Raw genomic sequence first — 25,027 nt, forward strand, 5'->3', positions numbered from 1 at the left:
CAAGATATGTTGACTACAACATTTTACTTGTAGACCGCAGGAGCACAGACCTTTGTCATCCGACATGAAGGATTTTATAAGTCCATGGGTCAGGTGGAGGACTTTGGCCACAGTGCTCAAGGTCCCTTGAAAACCTCTTTGAGAAAATAAAAGGCCAGCTGCTGCTGGGTTACTGGTCTGTGCCCACAGTGGTCCCATAGATATCCTTTGGTGGAGGCTGGTGTCCCACTTGGGCATCCAATTTGGACTCGGATGTCACTCCCAGGTCCAGCAGGCTCAGGTGTAACTTTTGGCTAGGAATGATCGGTTGCTTATTCTCTAGAAGTGACTACCGACTTGCCGCTCGCCGTGTGGGTCTGTGCTTTGGGACCTTTCCTGCCTGCATTCCGCTTAAATCCCTGGTTTTATCATGGACATTGGAATCCTCGCCGTTTGGGGCAAACATAGACGACCTGCAGGGTCGGGACTGCGAGACCCAGCGTTCCAGGCGCTATACTAACTCAGCGCAGCTGGTGTCTCTTCCCGCCCCCAGCGCCCCTGCAGCTATTTACGGTGCGCGGCCCCCGCTCCGCGGGAGCTGCTCGCAAGCCGTGTGGGTCTGTGTGCTTTGGGACCTTTCCTGCCTGCATTCTGCTTAAATCCCTGGTTTTATCACGGACATTGGAATCCTCGCCGTTTGGGCAAACATTGACGACCTGCAGGGTCGGGACTGCGAGACCCAGCGTTCCAGGCGCTATACTAACTCAGCGCAGCTGGTGTCTCTTCCCGCCCCCAGCGCCCCTGCAGCTATTTACGGCTCGCGGCCCCCGCTCCGCGGGAGCCGCTCGCAAGACGTGTGGGTCTGTGTGCTTTGGGACCTTTCCGGCCTGCATTCTGCTTAACTCTCTGGTTTTATCACGGACATTGGAATCCTCGCCGTTTGGGGCAAACATCGACCACCTGCAGGGTCGGGACTGCGAGACCCAGCGTTCCAGGCGCTATACTAACTCAGCGCAGCTGGTGTCTCTTCCCGCCCCCAGCGCCCCTGCAGCTATTTACGGCGCGCGGCCCCCGCTCCGCGGGAGCTGCTCGCAAGCCGTGTGGGTCTGTGTGCTTTGGGACCTTTCCTGCCTGCATTCTGCTTAAATCCCTGGTTTTATCACGGACATTGGAATCCTCGCCGTTTGGGCAAACATTGACGACCTGCAGGGTCGGGACTGCGAGACCCAGCGTTCCAGGGGCTATACTAACTCAGCGCAGCTGGTGTCTCTTCCCGCCCCCAGCGCCCCTGCAGCTATTTACGGGTCGCGGCCCCCGCTCCGCGGGAGCCGCTCGCAAGCCGTGTGGGTCTGTGTGCTTTGGGACCTTTCCTGCCTGCATTCTGCTTAAATCCCTGGTTTTATCACAGACATTGGAATCCTCGCCGTTTGGGGCAAACATCAACGACCTGCAGGGTCGGGACTGCGAGACCCAGCGTTCCAGGCGCTATACTAACTCAGCGCAGCTGGTGTCTCTTTCCGCCCTCAACACCCTTTTATTTAAACACGCCCATCACCGCGGACCGTGGGACAGACCACGGGGCGAAGCCCAGGCCAACGGCGGGCCCGTTGTAGCCCGTTAGAGACCGTGTAAGACCAGACCGGGCTCACCCTCTAAGTCTCTTCACCGTATGTTACAATAATTGTATGTATGCTTCACGTTAGTAGTAATAAGTATTCAAATTCTGTTCCTATATAAGTGTCTGCTTGGAATAGTATATTCTAACCTGTGAAAAATGACTACACGAGGAAGTAGGAGTAAAACTGCTGCTGAAGGGGGTCAGATAGTAGGACCTATAGATAATTTTCTCATAAGGGCAAACTCATTTATTGATCAGGGTATTGCCGACCTTGAACGTAGAGTTTTTCAAGACCTAGCAGTTGCACTTCAAAAAAGATCTTCCTTGGGCCACCTTGCCACTGTAAGAACTCCTGATAAGACTAGGAAACCTCCCTCGACAGAGGTTCGCGCTGACGTCCATAGCCTACCGAATGTGGTGGACTTATCGGCATCGGAACTTCTGTCCGACTCTCAAATTAGTCTGGAGCTTGAAAAAAAACCACATTTATCACTGCACACTACACCAGAGGTAACAAGACAGCTCAGAGGAAAGACGGAGGGTGCTGTAAAGAAAAAAGGGATAAACAGAAGAATAAAAGGGCCAAGAGAACACATGAGTTAGCCAAACACCAGGGAAATAACCCAAACAACCTTGTGCAGAAGGCGGGGGAAAATAGAAATAACAACTCATTAAATCCCGCTACAAATGAGCCTCCGGGAAATATGATCACTGATGTTCTGACTATCTCGATAGGGGGAGAAAATGAAAAGGAAAAAGTGGTAGATAACCAATTTCTAACAAAAGTGGGAGAGCTAATTAAATCTTATCTCTCGCCGCTAGAAACTAGTTTACAGCGTATTGAAAAACAGCTAGCTGAATTAGTTACTCTCTCAAAAAGGAAAAACCCATTAACACCGGGGATGTTAAAGCCAGGGGGGAAATAAACTACTTACTGACAAACCTGTGGTCCCACAAGTAATAAAAACAGCAGGGCAAACTCTAACACCGAAATCCCCTGCAGTAGTAGTAGAGAAGAAAACTACTGGAAAACCCAAAGACCCTGCTGTGCAGGACAGGGTGAACAGTAATACCCCCATTGCACCCCCTAATGAATGACAATAGGGATTCCCATAGGAGAGTGTCTAACAGTAGACTTCCTGCTAATCTCCCCCCTGAGGCTAGCCCCTATGTGGTAGTGTTGACTGGTGTCCCAGAGCTGTTAGACACCACAGAAGAACCTCCTTGGGCATTAATGAACAAGGTTCAACACTGGCTCAATAAGAACTGTCCTTTACCATCTTATTGGTCGAGTCAGATTTTAACGGTTCGTAGAGTTCCCTGGGTGGGCCATGGAAAGAAGTCAACTCAGGGTGACTGTATATTGGTTAACTTCAAGGATCCTCGTACAGTGAATCACATCTGTTCATGGGGCCCTTGAAACACCAATAAAGGTATAGATAAAAAACGTTTCTCCTTTTTTTATCCCCCTGGGACCCACAATGACTTGGGTTACGAACAGAACTGGCATAGAGTAGGCCAACGAGCGCCAGGCAGAGAGTGGGAGGATTGGGGCGGTAATTCCATCAGATACCCTACCAGGGCGGATTGGGGAGGAAATTCCATCAGATATCTTACACAAGAACCATCTTTCAGGGACAACTGGAGAGGAATTCCAACTATGAACAGATATAGCTGTCTGGAGATGGTGGATTGACCATCAACACCAAGTGGGCGCCAGAAAGGTGATCGGATGCATATCGATTGCATCCTACCACAGGGTGAGAGAGCTATATCCAGACAGGTAAAATCTGTCTCATTGGATGTAGATACCAGTTCATTGGTGGCAACCTCGAGAGCTGAGGTGGTAATCCAGTCACAAACTACAGCACATGTGGGGGATTTAGATAGCCTGGCTGAGGGTCACTCCTTCCGTTTGATCTCGTGGAACATAGCTGGTCTTTTACGGAGATTAGAGGACCCGGCATGGTTAAAATGTGTGGAATCTTTTGATATAGTCAGTCTCCAGGAGACATGGAGTAGGGAGTCCCCTGGTTTGGATGGTTACCAATCTTTTAATGTCCCAGCAGAACCCTCACAAGCTGGAAGAGCCAAGGGTGGTCTTATGACAGCCATTTCTATAAAGCATGATAGACTAAAAACGGACTCACTGGTGAAATGCCTTTGGTTCCAATTGCTTGTGATTAAGGATTTATTTTCGGTCCCTTTGCTCTTAATCAACTGGTATTATAATATATTCGATTCCCAAATTACAGTGGTCATACAAAAATTACAGGATGAGATTGTGAAAGTAACTAATACCATATTTCCTCTTTTTATCATGTGGGTAGGTGATTTTAATTGTTGTCTGTGTAAATTTAGTGGTTCAAGAGCCTGCGGTTTAGTAGACCTAAATGACCAGCCGTTTGCACATTTTAAACACTCAAAGCAAGGTGAGGCCTAAAACAATATTATAATAATTAATGACCTTTGTGTCCTGGATATGCCTAGTTTTTCAAGACTTCTGAGTATCCCTACTTTCCATGGCGCGGGAGGCCAGACGAGTGTTATTGATTTTGCCTTGGTCTCAAGAAAATATACTCACCTTATTAATGATTTTCAAATCTAGGTTAACCCAGCAAGTGACCATAATCCACTCATCCTGAGTCTGTGCCCTGCTTTCAAGAGGCAGCAGATTGTGGAACACCCAATTAAATTTAGCCAGAATCAGGGGGTTACCTTAAGGTGGGATAAGGTAGACGCAAAACTTTTAGAGCTGGAGACTTTTAAGACAAATAAACAAAGATTAGAAGCCTGCCTAAGGCCCTCAAATGAGCCAGAGGTAATAATTGATAATTTCGAAGTTCTCTTAGGCAATGTGGCCTCCCATCTTTTGAAACCTATGGGAGGAAAAAAGGGTAATACCTGTAAATGGTTCGATACAGAATGTTCCAAATCTAGTCTAACGAACGCATTACGCAAAGTGCCTCGGGAAAGAGGTCTGATCAGAACGGCAAGAAAAATCTATAGGGATGCCATCATTAAGCGCAAAACTGACTTAAAAAGACAGGCATGGGATGATTTGGGCAGAGCCTCAGAATTAAAGGACAGTCGACTTTTTTGGGAGGTTATAAATCGCCCCTTCCTAAAAAGTGAAGAAAAGGACACCCTGCAGGCGCACATCCCATGGGACATATGGGAGGCACACTATGGGAGTATTTTTAACCCAAAGGGGGCCCCCCTCGTAACCAGCTTTGAGGGGTTCTCCGATACAAAGAGGGAGTCAGCAAACATGCTTAGTGTCTCACTGACTCTCCCTGAGGTAGAAGCCGTACTTAGAAAGGGCATGGCATTGAAAGCTCCAGCGCCAGACGCGGTGCCTTTGGACTTTTTTAAATATAATACAGATGTGTGGATACCACTTTTATTACTTTTGTTTAAAGCAGTTGTGGTAGGTCGCATTCTGACATCATGGCAAGAGGTGGTAGTGGTCCCGATATTCAAAAAGGGCAATAAATGTGACCCCTGTTGTTACAGACCGATATCGCTAATAGATGCGTCCTGTAAACTAATGGGTAGGGTGATTCTGGCTCGTTTAGAAACTTGGGCAGAATCGAATGGTATTATTGTTGAATCCCAATACGGGTTTAGGCGGGGAAAAGGTACTACTGAACAGTGCCTAAACTTGGCACTGATCATGGGTAAGCACATGAGAGCCAAGCGTGGTTGTATCCACTTGGCTTTCATGGACATATCCAGTGCCTTCGACACTGTATGTAGAAAAAAACTAAGGCAAATGATGGAGTCTATGGGGTTTGAGGAGCCATTGGTTAGACTACTTCGGAGACTCCATGCTGTCACTACAGTAAGGATTAGATTTGGCCCTGCCGGGGAGATGACAAAGTCCATACCATCGACTGAGGGGGTTCGCCAGGGGTGTATACTGGCTCCATTCTTGTTTCTGGTGTACACCAATGGTCTGGAAGCTTTTCTGTTGGAAAGCTGTGCTGATTTTCCCCAGGTAAATGGAAAACGTATACCGATGTTATCTTACGAAGATGACACGGTTTTGATGACCCTAACTCCCAATAGCATGCAAATTTGCTTAAATGCTTTCGATATTTCTATGCAGGGGTTAGATCTAAGGGTCAATTTCTCAAAGTCCTTCACTATGGTCTGCGGCCCGAAAGGGGTCAAATCTCGCAGGCTCGTGGTGAAGGACTCAATCATTGCGAAAGTTGATAGCTTCAATTATCTGGGGAATTTATTTAATAACATCTTGAGTTGGGATCCTCTGATATCAGCCCGTGTGCAAAAGGCTACCCAAACTGCTGAGGCTATCTTTGGTTTTTCTAGCAAATTAGGCCAGAAGCCAGTTGCAGAATTAAAATCCCTATACAAAGCTAAATGTATCCCAGTTGCAACATACGGTGCGGGAGTATGGGGTACACAATCCTGCAACAATATCCAAATTATGGAAAACAAGTTTATAAAACACCTCTTATGTGTTCCAACAAGTACTTCTAACATCTTTTGCCATACTGGGGTGGGTCTTGAATTTGTGAGTGATACCATCCATGTTTCCCCTTTGCTGCTTTGGAGCAAGGTTTGGTGATCTGATGATTTGACACTCACTAAGGAAATACTTCAAGACTGCCTCAAGCTTGAGCATTTTGATAAGATCCCATGGCTATTATACGTCAGGGAAACCCTCTCCAAGATAGGTATGGGTCATATTTTCACGAATGTCGAGACTATTGGTACTGAGACAAAGCAATTAATTAAAGAGGCTTATCGCTCCAAACTAGGTGTGTTGAGAAGTAGTGAGAGTGCGGTCTACCATAGGGGAAGGTTGCAGCACCAACCTTACCTTTCATATATAGGGCAGACACAATGGCGCTTTTATCTATCCAGGTTTCGCCTTAACACACTGCATTTTTTATTTGCTTTTCCACAGCAAGTGGGCTGGTGTGAGAGTTTACCCTTGTGTGCTTGTAACAACAAAGTTTCCCAGAACACTCTTCATCTTGTACTTTTTTGTTCCCTGTACAATGATCCAAGAAGTAGATTTATTAGACCAATTCTGTTATCTTTTGGATCTCGTTGTTATAAAGAGGGATATGAACATTTACTCTCACTATCAACCCCATAAATATGCAACGCTGTGCTTAGTTTTATTAGAGTAGCACTCAGTATCAGAAACCGATATTGATTATTGTCATGGATTGCTGCTTCCTACATATGCAAATAGTCTAGAGTTTGGCACCAATATCTATTGTATTTGTGTTGTTAAATTGTTTCTTCTTTTAATATATGTGATTTCTTTTATATTTATCTGTAAATCATGTAATGACAATATAATAATATTTAGAGATAACTGCATGATTCTTTCAAATTGTGTAATATGCTATGTCATACGTTTATGATTCTGTTTTTATGAATCGAAATAAAGTTTTCTAAACGAAACGACTACCGACTTGATGAGCTACTTGGGAGTAACCTTTCCACAAGCCGGGAGCCACAGGCACAGTGATCTCTTTGCTACCCCAAGGTGTAGCAAGTGTAGTCTAGCAGACATGCAGCCTCTCTTTTCCAAACTCCAGGAGTCAGCCCTTCTTCCATCCTTTCTCCAGTCTGAGGTTCAGGGTGCCAGGGGTGCCATATTCATGCCCAGAAAGTGCCTCGGGTGATGACGAAAGCACTAGCCAATGGGCTATCAGGATCCCTCCGACCCTGTGATGACTTCTGGCTATTTGTGGTATCTAGCAACTCCAGAGTGCACTATTCTGCCCACTCCCAAGATGTCTGAACCCTTCCTTGGATGTCAGGTGCTTGGTAGTTCAACATAGAGGTGTGTCTACTTGGGTACTACACACCCACTGGAAAAACAGCTTGGGCACTGGTATCCCCTCTCTGTTTCCACTGCCAGCTTGTCTAAATGAATGAAGGGGCAAATGTTCATGGAGTGTGATCACCATTTGCCCACCAAAGGGGGCTTTGCCTTTAAAGCTCGCCTTTTGGGCGAACACCCTGAGTGACTTCCTACAAGGGAGAGATAACATCTCTTTCTGTAGCAGGCTGCTGTATTCTTGAGCTTGGAAGTCATTTATAAAACTCACCAGTAGGGCAGAGAGCTATCTGGTGGCTAGTGATCGTGTGATGCCACATGACAAATTGGGTCACAGAGTGGCAACTTTCTAAAAGCTCTGTTTCCATAAAGGTGACATTAAATTCGACTTGGGCATCAAGTCGGGTTTAATGCCACAATTCATTTAATACCTTGAAGTACGTATTTTAGTAGTCCCAGTCAGACGTTAGCTGGGTTGAGTGGCCAGCTGGTAACTCTGTGTGAGCCAATGTAGCTACTTACTCTTCCACAGCAAAATGACAATTTGGAAGCTATGCTGTTGCGACATCTAAAAAAATACATGTCCTACTTAATAATATACAGATTCCTGTCTTAGGGCTTGGTAGGCCTTCCTTAAAGGAGACTTATAAATATTGTTAAGGGAGGTGGGAGCTTTGCAAGGGCAAAGTCGAATTAGCAGTTTTGAAACTTCCCTTACAGTCTGCAGTGGCAGGCTGGGAGTCATGTTTTACTGTGTCATATACGGGATAGCACAAACAGTGCTGCAGCCCTGGGTGAACACTTTGCCTTACATGCCCTGAGTACAATCATCTAAGGACTTATAAGTAAGTCATCCTCTGCCAATTAGGATTTCCAATTCAGCATATACTTTTTAAGGAGTTAGAACACTAGTACTGCTGTCTGGTTAGCAGGCTTCAGAGCACGCTCAGGGTTGAAAAACCAGCAGCATCAGTCCAAAATTGTGGGGGAGAACAGGCAAAAAAAGGGATTTGCATACACTAACACTGTTGTTCATCTTTAAATCCTTGACGCTCACTTGGTGCTTTGTGGAAACAAGAAGAGATATGGCTTGCAGTGTATTGGTTGACTGATTCTAAAGCCCAAGAGCTTTTATATACAAATCCCACAACCAATTTATTTCTGCAAATTCAGCATGTTATGACAATGTTTAGGGTCACATTGGCAAATCAGAAACAATGTAATATTTAACATTTTTGTATTAACGCTGTTCTTAAGGTAAGACAAATCTTCCAGCTACTGTTTCAGCAACTGCATTCCGGAGATGTTGAGCACAAAATGAAACACTTTCTAACCAATGACTCATAGAATCAGCATGCCTCCAGCGAAACCTACATTGGAGGCCCTTGAATATGATACTTTGAGTACACAATGGAAGTTTCATTCAAAATACACACTTCCTAACACAGTTCTTCATCCTTGCATTGTTGGAGTCATTGAGTTGGTGCTCCACAAGAATGCGAGGAGAGATGGTTTGCAGAGGGACACTGATTAGAAGGGGGGATAGGCAGTAGCAAAGAGCAGAACACTAGAAACTGCATTCATTAAAAAATATGTGTGTCTTACATAAAAATGTTGCATCGATACTTCATAGTGTTAATTACATCTGAAGGTGACTCAGTAAATTTGTTTCAAGTGCAACATCATTAATTCATCAATTATGGCAATATGCATCATTAAAACCATCAATTTTCAAAAATAATTTTCACCCAGTTTTACACGTTTGCACATTTTTCAAAAAAGCTACTACAAATTATACTATATATATAGAGAGAGAGAGAGACCTTTATACAGCTGACAAAGTGATAAAGTGGGCTGACAATGAAAGCGCACCTGCTAGGCTTGAAAAATATTCAATTGCAGTTTGGCATTTGTGGAAATTGCTCTGGTGTTATGCATGAATGACCAGAGTGGTGCTTCTAATCTAGGTGGCTGGGCATAAGCATGTAAATGCGGAAAGAGGAGTGAGAGAAAGAACTCAGGTGCTTTACCAGTTTTCATTGTGGCTCAGTGTGAGTGTGTTGTGTCTGAGTTATTATGAGTGCTGCCTGTATGAGAAATATTTTGATACATGATAAACTGCGTAATGCACTATACATGATGTTTCTGGGATTGAGCAGCTGCGCTTTTGCATTGTAGAGTGGATTAGTTTAAAATGTTAGGCTGGAAATTGGAAGTGGATGGGATTATATGAAGACAGGCTGCTTCTTCACCCTCCATTATGAATCATTAATGATGGGGAGACAGTATACCACAAATAACTAGAGGCAAAAAAGTAATGGCCAAAATGTATGTCTGAGAAAAATGTATGTAAAGGTAAACAAATTCTTATTTGTACCACTTCATTTTCAGGCATTTTTCTTAGGCACACGGTAACCCTCAATTAAATCCCTAATTCTTATGGATGTAGTCTTAATATAGCTGACAAAAATATTTTCTCACATAGAAAGTGTGTCCTTTGTTTTATCGATTTTAGTGCCACCTTCGATAATGTGGACAGATCAAGGCTATGGGCGAAGCTGGCAAGCTGGGGAATCCCAAATGCTCTCTTAAAAATGCTAATGCTCCTCCACACTGATACCTGGGTACAGATAAAGCGTGGCACAGGGATGCATTTGACAAGGAAAGTAAATACAACAAAGGGCCTCAAACAAGGTTGTGTGCTGGAACCCATGCTGTTTAATTTGTTTATGGCAGACCTCCCGCAATTACTCAAAACCAGCAACTCTCACGCACCCAGGATGGAGGCACAACTTCCTTTATGCAGACGACATAATCTTGCTCAGCCATACAGTAGTAGGCTTGCAACATCTTCTCAACAGCATGCAGGACTACGCTGAGCAAATAAGTTGTCAATCAACTAAAAGAAAACCAGAACTATGTCAATTAACAATAAAAGGAAGCCAGAGAGAAGCTGGAAGCTGGGCTGCACACGAATAGACTCAGCGGGAGTCTATAAGTACCTAGGTGTTTACATTGATAAGGAAGGATCCTTTGTCCAACACCTAGAGGAGATTAAAAGAAAGGGGTTGGTGCTAGCATTAACATGAAAAGTTTAACATCGAAATTACTGGGCCCAGCATTAAGCCCCCTACTAAAAGTAGCACAGGCCAAAATTCTTCCCACAATTACTTATGGTAGTGAAGCCTTAAGAGGGAGAGATGCAAAACTGCTGGACATTACCTTAGTAAAAGCATACAGAACCACCTTTAACCTCCCAAACTACACTTTCCCGGCACAAATTAGACTGGAATTCGTCCTACTGAAGCAATCATGGGCCAGATACGGCACATATATGAACTGCTGGAATAAAATTAGACTATCGGCTCCCAATACTCTAAATAACCTTCTATGGCAAGATCTTCAGCAGAGGGAAGATTAACCTGCAAGATGCTATCTTCAGAAGGCTCTAGCATGCACTGGACTCTTGGCCATTCGGAACATGCAGATCCACTTTCAAGAAATTAGTGTGGAAATCCCTGTAAAAGCTAACTTTGGTGGAAGACAAAGCAGCTTTTTCAGTAAGATCGCATGCCTGGATGACTTTGAATAACTACAAAGCCTTGGCCCCTCAAAAATATTTCAATCTGGGCTACTCGAAACCACAGAAACTAAAATTCTTAAAATTTCGCCTTGGCTTGATCCCGTGCACTCAGAACCTTCTACCATGGAAGAGGGAGCCCTCTCGAACATCTTGTAGTCTGTGCAAAAATGGCCAGGGCGATATTACCCATTTACTATGCTCCTGAAAGGAGCTGACACAGGAAAGGAGACAGCTGCTAAGAGTTCCCTTAAACCAAAGAAATATTCGCTAAAGGAGACAAGCAGTCTTGGCATGCTTTGACCCAGCAATGCCTCAATTAAACTGCAGACTAGTGAGATTCCTAGATGCAGCTTGGAAATAAATGCCATCGAACGCTTAAAAGCCACCTAGGCCAAGGGGAAGCCGCGATACTGTGCGCACTCCTAATTATGATACGAGACTGCCACTATTAAGGTCGACCTGGGAAATCTCCATATAAGCACTTGGACATGGTTCTTAATAACGTCTCCTTTTTGATAGCAGTACCGCCCAGACAGAATCTGAAGCCGGGCGGAACGTATAAATTACATTGAGAACTTTGTGTATGAAGGACAAAGCAATTTGTATCTGATATTAATTTAACTGTTTTAACCTTTTAAGGAGCTATGAATTTCTGGAAATGTGTAATTTTATAGGACCAATTTGTTACCCCGTGATAATAATGTTATCTGGGCCTCATTTGTTGACTTATAAATGGAGTGTGGTTAGAAACAAGATAACCACTAAGACTAGGCGCTTTAAATATAAATAGTAGACAACCTACAGAAAGACAAACATTAATTTGCAAACAAAAATAGAGCAAGAGATGGAAACACCCATACAGAAACACGTCAAAGTAATCAGGAACTAGAGAAATGGATACATTTAAAACAATGTTAAAAAAATTTAATTCATGTTCCCAAGTTTCATCGTACCTCCATGGCGCCTCCTAAAGGTTGCCCCTACTTAATTGCTTTTGTTTTGTATTGTGCTTTAAGGATTTGTTAAAAGGGTGAACAATATAAAGAGTATTGATACCCACAAAACAACCCTACACAAACATATTCATAGAAACAAAGACATAGAATCACCTTAGAACAAAATGGCACTTAGACGCCGTTTTCAAACACAATCGTGCATGGATGCTTACAGATAGTTGCAAGTATTGGCAGATGTGAACAACAAAACACAACTAGGCAGACACGAAGCCACCCATGTTAATACAGCTACTCATACAGATGCACATATTGAAAAAACATTTGGAACTGCTTTGAAAACCCACAGCTCTCACATCGGAGAACCAAACACAGAAGCACACTCACACAAAAAATTTCAAAGCAGCAGAATACTTAAATTATCTAAAAAAACAAACTATTGCATAACCAGTCCGGTGGAAACATGTGTGGAAGCACCCCAAGCAGCATTGAGTGAGAGCCCTACAGGATGCTGAGTATGGCTTGTGTGCACTAGTAGCTGGAAGGTCGTCATTAATGTTCTAGTGTTCTGCTAGACTACAACAATAATTCCCAGAACCAGCCAGCCACAGACCCCCTTAGGTGCATTAAAACATTGCAAGCCTCACGTATATCAAAGCTAGATGGGTCGTGAAAGTCTGTTGTGCTAAAAAGTGGGTGGCGATACTAAAAAGGTTGGAAAGCAGTGCCTTAGAGATTAATCCACCAGGACAGCACCGGGCTATTTATTTTGCAATATTTTTAAAGTGTGTCATGCAAGTTCCTATTTGCTTCAGCATGTTCACTGCATGAATCTCAGCAGCATATGTTCCAAACTTTTGAGGAGCTCACCTTTAATTGCATGAGCCTGGGAGGCTATGCGAGAAGCAGAAAGCCATGGAGGGCTGTCGCGGCAGTTGCCCACAGCTTTCTCTCTGGGGCGGCTCCTGCACATTGAGGCTCCCTGTACTGGCTAATGCCAGGAAGTGAAACCCAGAGGTTCCATGAAATGATACAGGTACAGACCAGGTTCTGCAGCACAGGATAGCACCACAAATGCTGCTGCTCTGCTGAAATCCATACATTCAAAGGCATTTTTACTTCATAAGAATTCATGCTGCTGTTTTTGCCTCACTGCCTATGCACACAAATAATCTGGATGGTTGGTGTGTGGTGCAAATTAGTAGTGGCTAGAGACAGATTGTTATGCTACAAACAACTGTAAACCCTGCTACAGATTCCTCTACTGTCAATCACCCTTGCAAAATATAACCTGCCAATATGAAGCGTGCACACCCTGTGGGCTGACCCACCCTATGAAATACATTTCACAGTGCCTAGCATTGAAAAGAAATTAGTCTTCTAACAAGCAAGTCAATCCACGTGAGTCTCATCGACGCTGTGTGCATGTGCGTTGTGAACCGTGAGACCTTCGTGAGGATTTGCCTTTTTATTGTGCATCCAGAATCCAAGTGAGTTTCATCAACATTGTGTGCATGTGCATTGTGCACCGTGAGACCTTCGGGAGGATTTGCCTTGTTATTGTGTGCACCAGAATCCAAGTGAGTCTCATCAACACTGTGTGCGTGTGCCAGGGGCGTAACACAGGCCCCTGCAGCCCCTGCGGTGCGGGGGCCCTCACCCTCCAGGGGTCCCCGTCAGCACCGCACTTCTGCTGGTGAGCTCTAGATTGAGTCCGGAGGGGGCCCCTTCACTTACGCTGCAGGGGTGCCCCCTCAAGGTTCGTTACGCCACTGGCGTGTGCATTTTGCACCTTCAGACCTTCATGAGGATTTGCCTTGTTACCGTGTATCCGGAATCAAAGTGAGTCTCATCCACGATGTGTGCGTGTGCGTTGTGCACCATGAGACCTTCATGAAGATTTGCCGTGTTATCGTGCACCCGGAGTTAAAATGAGTCTCAGTGACGCTGTGCACGTGATCTTCATGCAGCCTGAGATCTTCGTGTGGAGTGTCTGGTGATCGTGCGCTGAAGCTCAAGACAATCTCAGCGATGCTGCGTGCATGTGCCCTGTGGCAGCCTGAGATCTGCATAGCAGTAGTGGTCCAGACCGGCAGTCCCGGAAGAGTTGAGCCGGCCCTAGCCCGCCGTTGCCAAGTCCCAAAGATTGTATCGGAGGCCCAAACCGCTGGATGAGGAGAGGACAGTGGGTTTGCACTCCCCAGGTAACGTGTTTCGACTCCTGGGGCATTGCGCAGGCTCAGAGGGAGACGCTATCAGCCTCTCTCTCACTTCAACAGCACAAGCCTCTTTTTCGTCTCGAATCGTGGCCGGTATGGCGAGGGAGTGGCAGTACTGGGGCGGGAGCGTGGAGCTGCACTTTTCGTGTTATACCATACCCGTGTTGGGGGCAACTGTTGTCCAAGGCTACCTGCAAGTAAACACGGGTGGTGGAGAGACGCACCGTCATCTGTGCCAGAATGTAGTACGGATTACTCCATTTCTGTATAGCGGAGTACCTGATTGTTGTATTACACATTGCATCATTTCTGCATAACGAAATACCTGATTAGTGTATTACACATTGCATCTTTCCTGCATTACGGGCTACCTGATTAGTGTATGACGCATGGCATTGTTTCTGCATAACAGACTACCCGATTGTCGTATGACGCAATGCATTGTTCTGCATAACAAACTACCTGATTAGTGTATTACGTAGTGCATTATTCTTGCATAACGAACTACCTTGGTTCATTATGGTTGCTTTGTACTTTGAACTTTTCCTTTCCTGAGGCGGAAAGCCGGGAAAGTAGGCCTGCAAGCTGTCACTCTTTGATTTTAAAAACTGCTTTTAATTTACCTTTATTTGCTCCCTTGATCCCTGGCACTTACCCCTCTACTTTGTTTTATCTGGGTGTTTCCCGAGCAGCCGATTAGGTGCTACTGTGGGTTACTCGGGGGTGAGCCGCCATATTGCTGCGAGGTGCAGGGTTGCGGTCTAGTCCATCTGACTCTCCCGCCCCCTCATGTATTTAAGCAGCGCTGTACGTTTCGCGCGCTGATTGGTTGCTTTGCACTTTGCACTTTTCCTCTCCTGAGGCGGAAAGCCGGAAAAGTAGGCCTGCAAGCTGTCACTCTTTGATTTTAAAAACTGCTTTTAATTTACCTTTATTTGCTCACTTGATCCCTGCCACTTACCCCTCTACTTTGTTTTATCTGGGTGTTTCCCGAGCAGCCGATTAGGTGCTACTGCGGGTTACTCGGGGGGTGAGCCGCCATATTGCTGCGAGGTGCAGGGTTGCGGTCTAGTCAATCTAACCCTCCCGCCCCCTCATGTATTTAAGCAGCGCTGTACGTTTTGCGCACTGATTGGTTGCTTTGCACTTTGCACTTTTCCTTTCCTGAGGCGGAAAGCCGGGAAAGTAGGCCTGCAAGCTCTCACTCTTTGATTTTAAAAACTGCTTTTAATTTACCTTTATTTGTTCACTTGATCCCTGGCACTTACCCCTCTACTTTGTTTTATCTGGGTGTTTCCCGAGCAGCCGATTAGGTGCTACTGCGGGTTACTCGGGGGGTGAGCCGCCATATTGCTGCGAGGTGCAGGGTTGCGGTCTAGTCCATCTGACCCTCCCGCCCCCTCATGTATTTAAGCAGCGCTGTACGTTTCGCGCGCTGATTGGTTGCTTTGCACTTTGCACTTTTCCTTTCCTGAGGCGGAAAGCCAGGAAAGTAGGCCTGCAAGCTGTCACTCTTTGATTTTAAAAACTGCTTTTAATTTACCTTTATTTGCTCACTTGATCCCTGGCACTTACCCCTCTACTTTGTTTTATCTGGGTGTTTCCCGAGCAGCCGATTAGGTGCTACTGCGAGTTACTCGGGGGGTGAGCCGCCATATTGCTGCAAGGTGCAGGGTTGCGGTCTGGTCCATCTGACCCGCCCACCCTCTCCCTGTTTCCGGTATAAATGTCTGGCATATCCCGTCCGCGCAGCGGGCGGGCACAGCGGGCGTGCCGGCGGCGCGCCGAAGGCGCGCCAAAGGTGTGCCCGTCTGCGCCCGTCCGCGCCCACACGGGCCCAGGGACCACAATCCCTGGTCAATTTCCATCGCCTAGACTCATTTATGATGCAGAGCATTGCACGCTTTAAGACCTCTACCTGAGAAGGTGGCCACTACCTTCAATTTGTTGGATCAGTTCCCTCAGGCATGCCCTCATTGCGCATTTTTCTTGGATGTCCCGTAGCTATGTAGTCGCTTCGCCCCTCGGATTACCTCTGTTAACTTACCCCAGTTTACGTTTTTTAGTTTAAATTGTCGCTCGCTTTATAAACACAAACGCGAGATTTTTGACATACTCGTGGACGAACTGCCGGATGCATTATTCCTTATGGAGACTTGACGCCATGAGGGCTCCGGTCCCGATATTGCGGAAGCATTGCCCGCTAGTTATGCCATAGTTAGGTGTGATCGATCTAAGAAAATTGGAGGTGGCATTGCAATTATATTTAAAAATGTTTTTCAATGTCAACTTGACCAAGTTATAATAGGCAATAGCGAGGCAGCATCTTTCAAGCTTGCTCTTCATCCCAGGATCACCCTTAGTGGGTTATTGGTGTATCGCTCTCCCGGCCCTGCAAATGCCTGGACCGCTTTACTCTCTGACTACATAGCTTCGGTTCTTACTACATCTAGTAACTTTATGGTAGTCGGGGATTTTAATATCCACTTGGAGGATCTTAAGAATAGTGTTAGCAGCAATCTAATTGCTGACTTAGAATCCATGAACATCATTCTTCAGAATCAGGGCCCCACTCACTGTGGCGGTCATTTTCTCGACATCATTTTTTCTAACATCTCTCAGTTACATTGTTCACCGGCCTTGCCTATTCTTTGGTCTGACCATTATTTAATCAAATTTTCTTTTTGTGCCACCGGAGCTATGCCTCAATATAGTGCCCCAATTAGTGTCAATAAAAGAGACTGGAAAAAGTTGGATATTACTTCTCTCAACAAGTCACTTGTTAAACATCTTCCTACTGACCTGCCTAACTCCATGGAGATAGAAACTACGGCCAGTACTGTCAACTTATGGCTCTTTGAAGCCATTGATACCTGTCTTCTGGCTGTCTCTAAGAAATTGAAACCTCACAAAAGCCCTGCCCCTTGGTATAATGTGTCTTTAAAAACCAATAGGTCTCGTTGCAAAAAATTGGAACGCATCTGGAGAAGGGAGTACTGTCCAACGGCGGACCTTACTTATAAAAGTGAGCTGAAACGCTCCCACAAAGCCTGCGCTTTGGCCAGGGCCAACTACGCATCCACCATGATATCTGAAGCGGTCAACAAGTCCAAAGTACTTTTTAAGGTGGTTAAAAACCTCGCTGGCTCGGAGACTATAGCCAAGCCTCCTCCTTTATCGAACACCGAGTGTGATGCACTTGCTCAATTTTTTATCTCCAAAATTGACACCATATACAATGATATTTCCGTTCAAAGAAACACCAAATTTTCTAGTAGTCTTGGAGAATTTACCGACCTGTTGTCCCCTTCCTCTGCCTCACTTTTGTCCTGGCCCACCCTTCATCCTTCTACTCTTCGTGTACTTTTGGGGAAAGCCAAATTGGGCTCACCTTGCGATCCCTTGCCCGTCCCAGTTTTGCGTCTTTGGACACTCCTCTGCTTTCTATGATTTGCACTTTACTTAATCAATCCCTTAGCACTGCTACTGTCCCTGGTTGTTGGAAGCACGCTATGGTTACCCCCCTACTGAAAAAACCTACGGCAGACGCCAAGGTCCCTTCCAACTTCCGTCCCATTTCCCTGTTGCCTGTGTTTTCCAAAATTTTGGAAAGACACATTCACCAGCACTTGTCCCAGTTTGTGACTACCCATAACTTTTTACATTTTTCCCAGTCCGGTTTCCGTCCCGGTATTTCTACCGAGACAACCCTTTTGGGCGTCACAGAAAACCTGCGCTTTCTGTTGGATCGTGGTGACACCGTTGCACTGATATTGCTTGATCTCATTGCAGCATTTGACACTGTGTCCCACAAAATACTTCTTGGTTCCCTTGCGGCCATGGGGATTGGTGGTAAAGCCCTGCAGTGGTTAACATCTTTTCTGACGGACCGGACTTTTCAAATCTTTTCACACTTGTCTAAATCTAAAACCTATCTTTCTCCTCACTGTGTTCCCCAGGGTTCTATCCTTAGTCCTCTTCTTTTTAATCTTTATGTTGCCCCCTTGGCCCTTATCGCACAACGGTCTGGGTTGACTTTTTTTACTTATGCCGATGATTCCCAAATTGTTTTTTTCCTCTCCCAATTGGATCCTACTTCGACCTCCCCCCTGCAGGTCGGCCTCAGTGAAATATCTGACTGGATGAACCTCAACTTACTCAAACTTAACGGGAGTAGACTGAGGTTATGGTGCTTGGGAATAAACCTGAACTCTGGAATCTTAGGCATTGGCCAGATGTGATGGGTCCACTTCCCACCCCTTCAGAGCATTTGCGAAGCTTAGGTGTTATCATCGACAACACGTTGTCTATGAAATGTCAAGCCAACAAGGTGGCGGCGACTTGTTTCACCATTCTGCGGTGGCTCCGAAAAATATTCTGGATGCTTTCATCTGATACGCAGAAGTCCGTTGTGAACCCCTTGGTGACCTCTAGGTTGGACTATGGCAACATTCTCTACCTGGGGTCCACCAGGGCGGTCACACGTCGACTTCAATTGGTGCAAAACGCGGCCACGCGCCTCCTTTGCGGCTGTCGTAAAATGGACCATATCACCACACGCCTCCGCGAGCTCCACTGGCTCAGAGTCGAGAGTCGCGTGAAGTTTAAGGCTTTAAGCTTCATGCATAGCGGGGGTTCCACCTGTGTACCTTCAGTCTCTTGTTAAGAGCTATACTCCCTCGCGCACCCTTCGCTCTTCTTCTCAGCATCTTTTTTCCGTACCGAAGTACAGACTCTCGAAAATTGGAGGTGGTGCCTTTGCAAACCTGGGGCCAAGACTCTGGAACTCTCTCCCCCTCGAGATTCGTGTGGAGAACTGTCATGCTCGCTTCCGCTGAGCCATTAAAACCTGGCTCTTTAATCAATAATCTTGACTGGTGAGTGCTGGGTTGCTTCTGCCTTTCTAGCGCCGGGAAACCCTTACAGGTAGCTGTCGCACTCTATAAAATCAAGAAATAAATAAATAAATACCTGATTAATGTATTACGCATTGCCTTACATCTGTATGAAGACGTACCTGGTGGTTGTATTACACATTGCATTATTTTTACATTGCAAAGTACCTGATTGTCGTGCTATGCAGTACATTGTTTTTACATCGTAAAGTGCCTGATTGTTGGGTACACTCTACATTATTTACAAATTGCATAACATGGTGTTAGGATTACAGTAGAATGTTAAGAAGTGCTTATTAATATCGCCAGAACTTACAAGGGCTGGCTGGCCTAACAACCGGCCAGGAGAAATATTACAAATACGCATATGTTTTGTGTGGTCTTATCGTATGTCTTTTTATACAAAGTTTATACTTGTTTTTATAAAACTCGTGTGGAGTTAATTTATGGTGTCATCATTGGTGTGCTGTGAGCGTGGTTGCAAATACTTTACACATTTGCCTTGAAGTAAAGCCTGGCTGCTCGTTCCAAGCTACCAAGGGGATGAGCGGGGCTATCTCAGAAGGTAACCTTCCTTTCCCTGACGTTGAACTGCGAGTCCCTATTTGGCCTAAGGTACCTACCTCAGCCAACCAGGGATCCCGGGGCTAACAGTGATATATACAGTTAAACGTATAGTGATATAGCCCAAATCTGTAAATATCATTGTTGTCATGTCACATGGTGTAAACAAGGTGGAAAGCCAACAGGATGGTTCAGGGAGTTAAATTGTCACTGCTGTCATGCATGTTGACCAGGAGGTTGGTGTCCATATCATGATCGGCTTAGCTGCCCAAGCACATAGACATAGCTGAGCACCTGTTTTTACGCACCCGCGTAAGTGAGTAAAGTCAGAGTTAGAGCTGTCATTTTCAATCATCCCCTTTTGTATTGCTTTGTTCGCCCTAAGTTGGCAGGGTATGCTCAGACGTGAGTCCCTTGCTCACTTTGCCACTGGATTCAAGATAGCCTGGCTGAAAAGGGTTATGAACCCGAAACCGGTCCCAGGATGCTTGTTTCCGGTCCAGGGAAGACATGGCTTGGCAGTTCGGGCTGGACTGTTCCCATGAGGCACAGGGTCAGACTGATTTGCATATAGCCATGTCTGAACTGGGGTGGCGGAGTGAGCTAAAGAATGGTGATGGATCAAACCCAGATCAGTTAACTGGGGGTGAGTGTTTGATTGCTCAAACGCTCCGTCCATCGTCCCCTTTTGTATCGCTCAGTTTGGAAACAATGAACATGGTTTGTTTCTTTCATATTCTCAGCTGTTCTGTCTAAAATAATGCAGTAACTTAGAGAAATGTCTGGATACATAAAAGCACGTTACACACTGTAGATCGAAAACACATGCCCTTGTCTCTGCGCTGAGCCAAAAAGCCAATTATTATTATAAAAATCTGAATCTACATGGGCTAAATGCAACCTTTCTAAAATGTGTGTAACTGCATAAAACATGTGCTGCATCGCCTACCTCGTTTCACTGCATTATTCGCAGGGTGAATGAAACACTAGAGAAAACTCAATCATAGTTCGTTGCCTGTTTCTGCCTGCCTAACCTCTTTTTAAATACTGTGAAAACGTTGGTTAAAATATCGCTATTCCCTTTATAAATGTTAAGCTGTGAAGCAAAGGTCACTGCAAGGCTGTGCTCTCTGGAACGCTTCCAGCTCCGTTAGAATGTCTTAGATGTGTCCACTGGGGAAAACGTGAATCGGAATTTAGCATGTCTGACGCCATACCGTGAAGTCAACGGAAAAACAACAAGTGCACGTCGTTTATAGAGACCCTGGAATGCCCGGCAAATAGATTCCAGGCGGGCAGGCCGCGCAAGGTGGTAAAGTCCGATGCGTTTACAGCTCGCTATAAATACCTGAGGACTTAACAAATAGAATGACAGGTATTTGACGTGGATCTGTGACTCGTTTTCTGTTTTTTAGAAGTGTATTTATGCTGTATTTTCGAAGTCGGTATTTTACATCAGTTACATCATTGTTCTGAAACTGCAGAAACAGATTTCTGGCGAGTTCTTGTCGAAGATTAAGTTCAACTCGGTATAATTACATGCTGCGTAGCACTGCGCCAATATCATTTCTTTGTAGGATTCGACACCTGTCCCCACCCGTCATACATCTGAGTAGAGTCACTACACGCTTTTGGTCATTTGGTGTCTGTTTTCTGCCCAAATGTTGCTTGGATGTTCACGATTCCTCTTACTGTCTTCGTTTGAAACATTTGTCATCTCTTACATTTACGACTCAAAAATTCAAACGTTTACCTGTGAAAAAATATCTTCATCTACAAAATTGTTTAAAACCTGCCATATCTTACTCTCATCAGAACTACAATATTATGTCAAATCTTAGGGATTTTAAGCGTTATGTGACTGGAATGCCTGTGATTGTAGAAAAAGGTTTACTAAATTAAGATGCACACACGAGACTTGTTTTGCAATTTCCACTTGGAAATACACTGTCAAAATGTTTCTTCTGCATTTCTTTGTATATCATTTTATTTGGTAGTTTTGTAAAGTGCTGCAAAGCACTGGGATTTTTTTTTAGCACTTAGGTGGGACCAGGGCTCGAGTCGGGGTACCACGCTGGTGGACAGCATCCCCCCACTTATTTTACCTGGAGCTCGATAACTGGAGCAAATGGAGCCACACATTCACTCTTTGTCCTCTCTGGGGCGAGATCGGAGCTCATTCAGAACGCTGCTCAGGCTCTTGCTTCTCTGGTGGAATTGGATCTAAGGGGTGAGCGAGGGGAGGCAATGAGTCTGATGGTGTAAGTCACCTTTTGTGACGTCACTTCCTGTTGTGACGTCAGCATCTCCCCACTTCTTTTTTAGGTCTCGCCTGACCCAGCGCATGCACTGAGCTGGCGAGACTTTTAGTAAGGGCTTAAAAAAATACTACCATGGACAGCCTACAGCTTGCGTGCATGTGCGCGGGCGCACGCTTACGAGCAGAGGTGCCATATGGCTTTCCGCGTCATGCTCATTAAGCGCATCGCTCGCCACGCTTGATCGTGATCACGTTCACTTTCGCGGCCACACGGCCGCTTTGCTGTTCTCAGTGAGCCGCGTTACTTTTACGGCTGTGCGCCTTCTCCTCGTGTTATCTGTGCCTCTCCTCTTGTTATCCCTGGTGCAAGCGGCACCCCGTTTCTTCTTGTCTTTCTATTCTCCATCCTCTTTGGTTCTCTGTCTCTCTCCTAACCTGCCATCTTCCCTCTCCCTCACCTTTATCCCACATCCTGCACTTTCTTCCTGCACACCGTCTTTCATAACATCTTAGTGTCTCTCCGCTGCTTTGTGAACCTTCCCCTCTTCACCACGCTCCTCCCCTTTACCTCCTTTTTGCACTTCTTATCTCACTTTTCTTTCATGGCTCCGGTGTGATCCCTTCTTCCTCCCTCATTTTCGTCCACCTCTCCTCCCCTTCCTCTTGCTACATACCTCTTTCCTATTGATCCCTGTCTTCCCTTCAACCCCATCTCACCCCGCGCTTCTCTACATCTGTTGTTCTTTCCCCTCCATTATCAGATTTCCTTGAGTTCCTTTTTTTCCACCTGTTCTCCTTCTCGACGCTTCTCCTTCCACCTTCTCCCCATTTCACCCACTCACTTAGCCCCCTCTTTTTTGGCTCCTCGCCCCTCTGATCTCCCCTTCTCTCCTGCTCGTCGGCCTCCCCTTGTCTGCCTCTAAATATTCCTGTTCCCCTCCACCCCCCCCTGTTTCCCCACTGCTGACCCGCTCTTATCTTGCCCTGAACCCCCTTCTCGCGGCCTCTCTGCACACCCGGCCTCTTCCTTCCAGTCACATATGCTCCCTCTGGCCTCTCTTTTTTCTCGTTCCTTGACATCTCTCCAAGGTCTTTCGCTCATCCACTTCCTTCTTCCCCCATACCTCATTTACCAACCTGTTCACTGTCTCGATCCCTGTCTGCATCGGTTTCATCCTCAGTCACTTTCTCTCACTTCTCCCCTTTTCACAAGCCCCATCCCTGTCTCTCTCTCTCTCTCTCTTGCTCCCTAATGCCTTTTTTTTCTAATATATTTACATCTCTTTTACTCACGTGGCTCCTCTCTTTACTTCGCTTTGCTACCTCCCCTCCCCACTCCTTTACACCATTCTCACCCGTATCCCTCCCTGTGCCGCCTTCCCACTGTCACACCTGTCTCCTGTTTTTCTTCCTCTCTCTGCTACATTCACCCAGCCGCGGTCGGTAATGGGTGTACCTGCAGGGCGGTGACGTGGGGAGGGGGAGGGGCAGGGTGGGTGGTAGTAATCTATGGATTATGGAGCTTTACAGGTAAGTAAACATATAAATAAATAAAACTAATTTTGTTGCGTGCACTGCATCCCCAAATGTGATGCAGTGCGCGCAAAAGAATTTGTTTTATTTATTTATATGTTTACTTACCTGTAAAGCTCCGTAATCTATAGATTACTACCAACCCACCCTGCCCCTCCAGCTCCCGACGTCACCGCCCTTTAGATCCACCCATTACCGACTGCGGCTGCATTCACCCCTCCCCACCTTGAAACCCTCCTGCTCGCCCCTTTTCACCAGAGCCCCTTTTTGTATCTCTCTGTGCCCTCCCTCCTTTCGAGCCCACTCTCACCCCTTCTCACCTTCTGTCCCTTCTATCCCTCCACACTCTCCCCCGCACCTGCATCCCTCGCTGTGCACCTCCGCCCCCCTCCTCTCGCTACCAGCAGAACTTGCTGCCCTCATAAGGGCCCCTCTGACTTTAGCCCTGTGCGGCCACCCCTTGGGCCCTCGCCAGCTTGGGATCGGCTACTTCCCTAGTGAGACCTGCAGAGAATGAATTTGGGGCCAGTGGTTGCCAAGGACGCATCTCCTTGGTAAACACGCTGGCTGTGATGAGAAGATTCCAGCTCCAGCCGACTCTGGCCTGCGCGGCTCTGATGAGAACAGGTCCATGCTGTATGCAGAGCATGGTCTCGCTAATACTGAGCTTGCTGCTGTTTAGAGGCCTCGGCATCATCATAATATATTCTGAGGCCCCAGACACCGCCACGCGCGGGAGGAGACAGTCGCTGACTACGATACCGCATGCAAAGGGAGCACTGATGCAGTTACACCTTGATACAGACACTCAAGGACTGCCAAAGGGACTCTTTTCCTCAGACCCTGTGCTTTGACAGCATCGGTGCTTGTGCTATAAAATCTATGCATAGGTTTTGAAGCTAGCATTTTATGTTTTTTGATGTCAGCTGACGCATTTGAAATTATTAGTTGGTGGTGGAGACCGGAGCTACTGTGTTTTCTCTTTCCCATAACACTTTATTTTTAAACTTCGAAACAGGTGCTTGTGACTTGGGGCCCTGCATAGTTGTTTGTATAGGGGTCCGTAAAAACTGCTGACAGGCCTGGTGCTGCTAGACCCTCCTAATGCTCTGCCTTGAACCCTTCTACCCCTCTGCCTTGAACCCTTCTACCCCTCTGCCATGCACCCTTCTACCCCTCTGCCTTGCACCCTTCTACCCCTTTGCTTTGCACCCTTCAAGATGTCTGCCTTGCACCCTTCTCCCCCTACGCCTTGCACCCTTCTCCCCCTCTACCTTGCACACTTCTCCCCTTCCACCTTGCAACCTTATCCACCTTGCACCTTTCTCCCCTTCCGCTTTGCACCCTTCTCCCCTCCGCCTTGCACCCTTCTCCCCCTCCGCCTTGCATCCTTCTCCACATCTGCCTTGCACCCTTCTCCACATCTGCCTTGCACCCTTCTCCACATCTGCCTTACCCTCTTCCCCCCTTCCAGCTTGCACTCTTCTCCCCTTCCACCTGGCACCCTTCTCCGCCTTGCACCCTTCTCCCCCTTTGGCTTGCACCCATCTCCCCCTCCACCTTACACCCTTCTCCCCATCTACCTTTCACCCTTCT

The sequence above is a fragment of the Lissotriton helveticus genome, chromosome 1_1 (assembly GCF_964261635.1).
Source record: "Lissotriton helveticus chromosome 1_1, aLisHel1.1, whole genome shotgun sequence".
In the NCBI taxonomy this organism is placed as follows: domain Eukaryota; kingdom Metazoa; phylum Chordata; class Amphibia; order Caudata; family Salamandridae; genus Lissotriton; species Lissotriton helveticus.